General features: G+C 39.1%; 1 non-coding gene across 1 annotated transcript; it reads left to right on the top strand.

The window, feature by feature from the left end:
* Positions 1 to 5,872: 5,872 nt before the first annotated feature.
* Positions 5,873 to 5,979, top strand: LOC133303254 (small nucleolar RNA R71). Its single transcript, XR_009750444.1, has one exon. It is a non-coding gene; the product is annotated as a small nucleolar RNA R71 (small nucleolar RNA).
* The last annotated feature ends 21 nt before the right edge of the window (positions 5,980 to 6,000 follow it).

Raw genomic sequence — 6,000 nt, 5'->3', positions numbered from 1 at the left:
CGGTAAGTGACAAGCTTTTTCGAACAGCAAATGGAAGGGGGACATACGAATGGGTGTCTTAAATGCGGTCCGGTATGCCCATAGTGCATCATCAAGCTTTTTGGACTAATCCTTTCTGGAACTTCCCACTGTTTTCTCCAGGATACGCTTCAGTTCGCGGTTGGAAATCTCCACTTGGCCACTTGTTTGCGGATGATATGGTGTTGAAATCTTATGCTTCACGCTGCATTTAGCCACCACGTATTTCAATTGTCTGTTGTCAAAGTGTTTTCCTCCGTCACTTATGATTGCTCGCGGTACTCCGTATCTTACGAAGATGTTTCTCTTTAGGAATATGATAACTACTCGAGCATCATCAGTAGGAAGAGCAACAGCCTCTACCCACTTTGAGGCGTAATCAACTGCGACCAGGATGTATTTGTTGCCGTAAGAAGGAGGAAAAGGTCCATGAAGTCTATTCCCCACACGTCGAAGATTTCAACCTCCAATATGTTGTTGAGGGGTATTTTATGTCTTCTAGAGATATTCCCCGTTCTCTGACATCTATCACATGATTCCACAAACTTCCTTGCATCTTTGTAGAGTGTTGGCCAATAAAAGCCACTCATCAGCACCTTTGTGGCTGTTCTTTCTCCCGCGAAGTGTCCACCATAGCTTGAACCATGACAGTGCCACAGGACGTCTTTCATCTCTTCTTCTGGAATGCACCTCCTTATTACTCCATCAGCACATCTGTAGACAAGGAAAGTCTCATCCCATAAGTATTTCTTGACAACTTGTAGAAACTTCTTTCTTTGTTGCCATGTGAAGTCTACTGGAATTTCTCCTGCTGCTTTGAAGTTTGCGAAATCCGCAAACCATGGAGGTGTATTCGTGTTCTTTACTTCCTTCAGTTGCGGATCCGAGATAACATTGATAGCCATAATTTGCTCATCGGGAAACTCTTCTCTGATCTTCAGCTCAGGTCCATCTTGAAGATCTTTTTCTCTAATTCTGGAGAGGTGATCATCGACCAAATTTTCTACACCTTTCTTGTCTCTGATCTCCACTTCAAATTCTTGAAGGAGCAACATCCACCTAAGTAATCGTGGCTTTGCATCTTGCTTATTCAACAAATACTTTAAAGCAGCATGATCAGCGTAAACAATTACTTTAGACCCCAGCAAATACGGTCTAAATTTATCAAATGCATAGACAACTGCTAGTAATTCTTTTTCAGTGGTTGCATAATTCATTTGTGCATCATTAAGAATTTTACTAGCATAATAAATCACATGCAACAATTTATTCTTTCTTTGTCCTAAGACAGCTCCTATGGCATAATCACTAGCATCACACATTAATTCAAGAGGTAGTGTGAAATCAGGTGCAGTGATTATAGGTGCAGTGGTCAATTGATCTTTTAAATTATTAAATGCAACCAAACATTCATCTGTGAAGTTGAATTCCTCATCTTTGACCAACAGCTTGCATAATGCTTTGCTATCTTGGAAAAGTCCTTGATAAAACGCCTGTAAAAACCTGCATGACCGAGAAAACTTTGAATTCCTTTAACGTTAGAGGGAGGGGGAAGTTTCTCAATAACAGATATCTTAGCTCTATCCACTTCTATACCATCTTGGGACACTTTATGTCCTAAAACTATGTCATCTTTTACCATGAAGTGGCATTTTTCCCAATTCAAAACCAGATTACTCTCTTGACATCTTTGTAAAACACATGATAAATTTTCTAAGCAAATGTCAAAAGAGGGACCAAAAACAGAAAAATAGTCCATGAAGATCTCAATAGATTTTTCAATCATATCAGAAAAGATGGAAAGCAAGCACCTTTGAAAAGTTGCTAGAGCGTTGCATAAGCCGAAGGGCATCCTCCGGTAAGCGAAGACTCTGTAAGGGTATGTGAATGTTGTTTTCTCTTGATCTTCTGGAGCTATTTCTATTTGGTTGTAGCCTGAGTACCCATCCAGGAAGCAGTAGAAGGCATGGCCAGCTAGTCTCTCCAACATCTGGTCCAAGAAAGGAATTGGAAAGTGATCCTTCTGATGGCTGCATTAAGTCTTCTATAGTCAACGCACATCCTCCACCCAGTGACTGTCCTTGTGGGAATCAGTTCGTTGTTCTCGTTTCTTACCATAGTAACTCCACCTTTCTTTGGTACCATTTGTACAGGACTTACCCATGCGCTATCAGATATAGGGTAGATCATACCTGCATCCAATAGTTTAACTACTTCTTTCCTTACCACCTCTTTCATGGTTGGATTGAGTCTCCTTTGCGGCTGCCTTACAGGTTTAATATCATCTTCCATTAGAATTTTATGAGTACAAAAGGAAGGATTTATACCTTTTAAGTCGGAGAAGGACCATCCTATGGCAGCTTTGTGTTTCTTCAGTACTTTGAGAAGTTTTTCTTCTTCTTTTGTTGATAGCTCAACATTGATGATGACTGGATATGTGTTGTTGTCACCAAGGAAGACATACTTCAAATTTGGAGGTAACTCCTTAAGCTCTATCTTCGGTGCTCCAAGAGGGATGTCATCTTTCTTTCTTTCTAGTTCTTCCACCACTGGTTCTTTATCAGCTATTTCAACTTCTTCGTTGATTTGTTCTAACTCGAGTGGGGAACTCTCCTCTTTCATAACATCATCAATTGCTTCTTGTATTATGTCTATCATAAAACAGTTTCCTCTGTCTGTTGGATGTTTCATTGACTCGAAGACGTCAATGGTGACTGTTTCTTCGTTCATCCTCAGCATCAGTTTCCCTTGCTCCACATCGATCATTGCTCTTGTAGTGGCTAGGAATGGCCTTCCAAGCAATAGGGGAATCTCGGCGTCCTCTTCCATATTCAGAATTAAAAAATCTGCAGGGAAGATAAACTTGTCAATTTTAGCTAAAACATCCTCAATTACCCTATCTGGTCGTCTGATCGATCTGTCAGCTAACTGGAGAGAAACTATTGTCGGCTTGAGCTCCTTGATTCCAAGAGCTCTGCACATGGATAGTGGCATGACACGAGCTGTCGAACTCGCGTAAATTAATAAGATCAGGTTTATAAAAATTTGTAGTAAAGTGGAAACCTGAGTCGTCTCTCAAGGAAATTGCCAAGATTAAAATCGCTTATGAAACAGAAAATAAAAGGGGGGGTTTTGGATTTTGGTTGAATAATTAAAAGACAGAATATAAAAATTGAGATTAAAAATTCGTAATTAAAAATTAACCAACCTAAGGTTAGGGTTCCTAGGATGTCCTTCATTGGATAACAATTACCAAATTCACGATTAATCTCAATTGAATCAGAATCCTTAATTTCAATTGAGAACAATCGGATCATCAAATCTAATGATTATTCCTTTTCCATAATCGCAATCGCGAACCTCAGATCGAATATCCACAATCGCACGATATCCATCTGAGTTAGGAAAAGAAACAAATCTGGTTAGAGAATTATAAAAATTACCAAATTCACGATTAATCTCAAATGAATCAGAATCCTTATTTTCAATTGAGAACAATCGGATCATCAAATCTGATGATTATTCCTTTTCCATAATCGCAATCGCGAACCTCAGATCGAATATCCACAATCGCACGATATCGATCTGAGTTAGGAAAAGAAACAAATCTGGTTAGAGAATTATAAAAATTACCAAATTCACGATTAATCTCAATTGAATCAGAATCCTTATTTTCAATTGAGAACAATCGGATCATCAAATCTGATGATTATTCCTTTTCCATAATCGCAATCGCGAACCTTAGATCGAATATCCACAATCGCACGATATCGATCTGAGTTAGGAAAAGAAACAAATCTGATTAGAGAATGATCGCAAATCCTCTAGACAGATCCATGGAATCCCTTCCCCTTAGGTTGATTAAAGAGGTTTAGCCTAACATGGCTAGGATAAACATGCTTAAAAATTAAATAGCATAGAAGAAGAAGAAGAAAAGTGCATAATTTCGTTAAAGCAAACTGAGCATAATATTCGATTCCCAAAATCTCACTTCGAAGGGTTTCCTAAAGCCTCCCTTAAATAGCCGTCAATGGGTTAGGGTTTCACCATTTCGGCCCATACATTGGGTTAGGGTTTCACCACTTCGGCCATATACAAAATAAAAACTTAATAATAAAATAAAATATTAAAACATGGCCTCGGGCCCTAAACACATTGGGTCCTAATCTGATTTACAAGTCCAAACGTCAAAATAAAATTCTAGCAAAAACATGTCATCTAGGTTTCGACCATCGTCCGAATTGGGCTTCAGTAGCTGAAATAGAAATTGTAGCCCTTCTTGTTAGCTGCAAAACACAACAAGAACAGAGTCAATCGGACATCTTTACAGTGAGATATGGTCAAAATACGAAAGTAGTGTAAATCTGGAAAATTATGACGAAAATCAATTAAACTCAATTAAAATCTAGAATTCTAATTTAACGCAAAAGACCTTTATTTAATTCAAATAAAAACTAAAAATACCAACCAAGAGTAACAAATAAGTATAATAAAATATGAGTTATCATGGCATCAGGTTTATACTTGCTCCCAAATCACATAATGCTTTTCCTACTTCAATATTTTCTATGGCTATAGGAATACTGAAGCTGCCCGGATCTTTCAGCTTGGGAGAAAGTTTCTTCTAGATGATTGCACTGCACTCCTCTGTTAAGGCTACTGTTTCACATTCCTTCAACTTGCGTTTCTTTGATAGAAGGTCCTTCATGAATTTTGCATAGTTCAGCATGCTTTCTAGGGCTTCTGCAAAAGGAATGTTGACTTGCAACTTCTTGAAGATGTCCAGAAATTTGGTGTATTGTTGTTTCTGAATTTCTTGTTTCAACCGCTGAGGGTATGGAACTTTTGCATAGGGAGACGAGTTTGCTACTTTTGGTTGCCTGTCCAGAGCTTTCTTTTTCTCCCATTTGAGCAGCTTTTTCTCTGGACTGCTCTTTTCAGCTTCTACTGCATCTTCTTCTTTCTCATTTTCAGCTACAGGTGCAGCTTCTTTCTTCTTTTCAACTGGTGGCTTTTCTACAGGTTGAATCACGATCCCACTTCTGGTGACAATTGAATTACATTGTGCATTTGGGTTCGTGTCGGTGTTACTTGGAAAGGTTCCCTGAGTTCTTTCAATGAACTGTCTTGACAGCTGACCAATTTGAGTCTCCAAGTTCCGGATCGAAGCTTCTTGATTCCGGAATGATGCTCGTGTTTCATCTCTGAAGGCATCTGCATTTTGTATGTAGTCTGATGTGGTCTTGGACAGCTATGCAAAAGCCTTTTCCCATTCTGAAGTGGTGCCTTGAGGTGGAGGTTGTTGTTGCAGTGGCATATGAGGATTCAGTTGATGATTTGTTTTGTAACTAAATCCAGGGTGTTGGTTAGGATTTTTCCACCCTTGATTACCATATTGATTCCTTCATGGATTGTTCTGGTTCTTTTGAACATACCAGACTCCATTGACCTCTGCTGGTGGCTTTTCAGTTGTTCCCGTGTAGTCACAATCCTCAATCGCATAAGCCTCTACACAAATACCACATTTAATTTGAGAATTGTTAGAAGAAATTTGAGAAACATTGAATTGCTTTGTAAGCGCATCCAATTGCTCTTGTTGTTTCTTGTGCATTTGCAGCATTTGTTCATTTTGGGCTAAGATTGCATCATAGCCGTCGAGCTGCATAATTCCTGCTCTCCTTTGTGTAACTGGGGCAGGGGCATTGTCAAATTCTTGAGAAGCTAAGGATTCCAACGATTCTAGCGCTTCCTCTGGAGTTTTGTTCTTAAGGAGCCTTCTACAGCAGCATTCACAGGTGTTCTTGTGGTTGACGTCATTCCTTGGAAAAAGATTCTTGCTTTCTCCCATGCTTCAATTCCATGTTGAGGACACTTCCTGAGTAATCCTTTAAATCGTTCCCAAGCCTCTAACAAAGATTCGCTTTCTTTTTGTTCAAAAGAGGTGATTTCTGATTTGAGTCTTACCATCCTTGAAGCTGAGAA

This window comes from Gastrolobium bilobum, unplaced genomic scaffold (genome assembly GCF_033153095.1).
Source record: "Gastrolobium bilobum isolate Gb01-03AN ecotype WA unplaced genomic scaffold, APGP_CSIRO_Gbil_v1 utg67640, whole genome shotgun sequence".
NCBI lineage: Eukaryota > Viridiplantae > Streptophyta > Magnoliopsida > Fabales > Fabaceae > Gastrolobium > Gastrolobium bilobum.
This window is presented reverse-complemented; position numbering and strand designations above follow the sequence as displayed.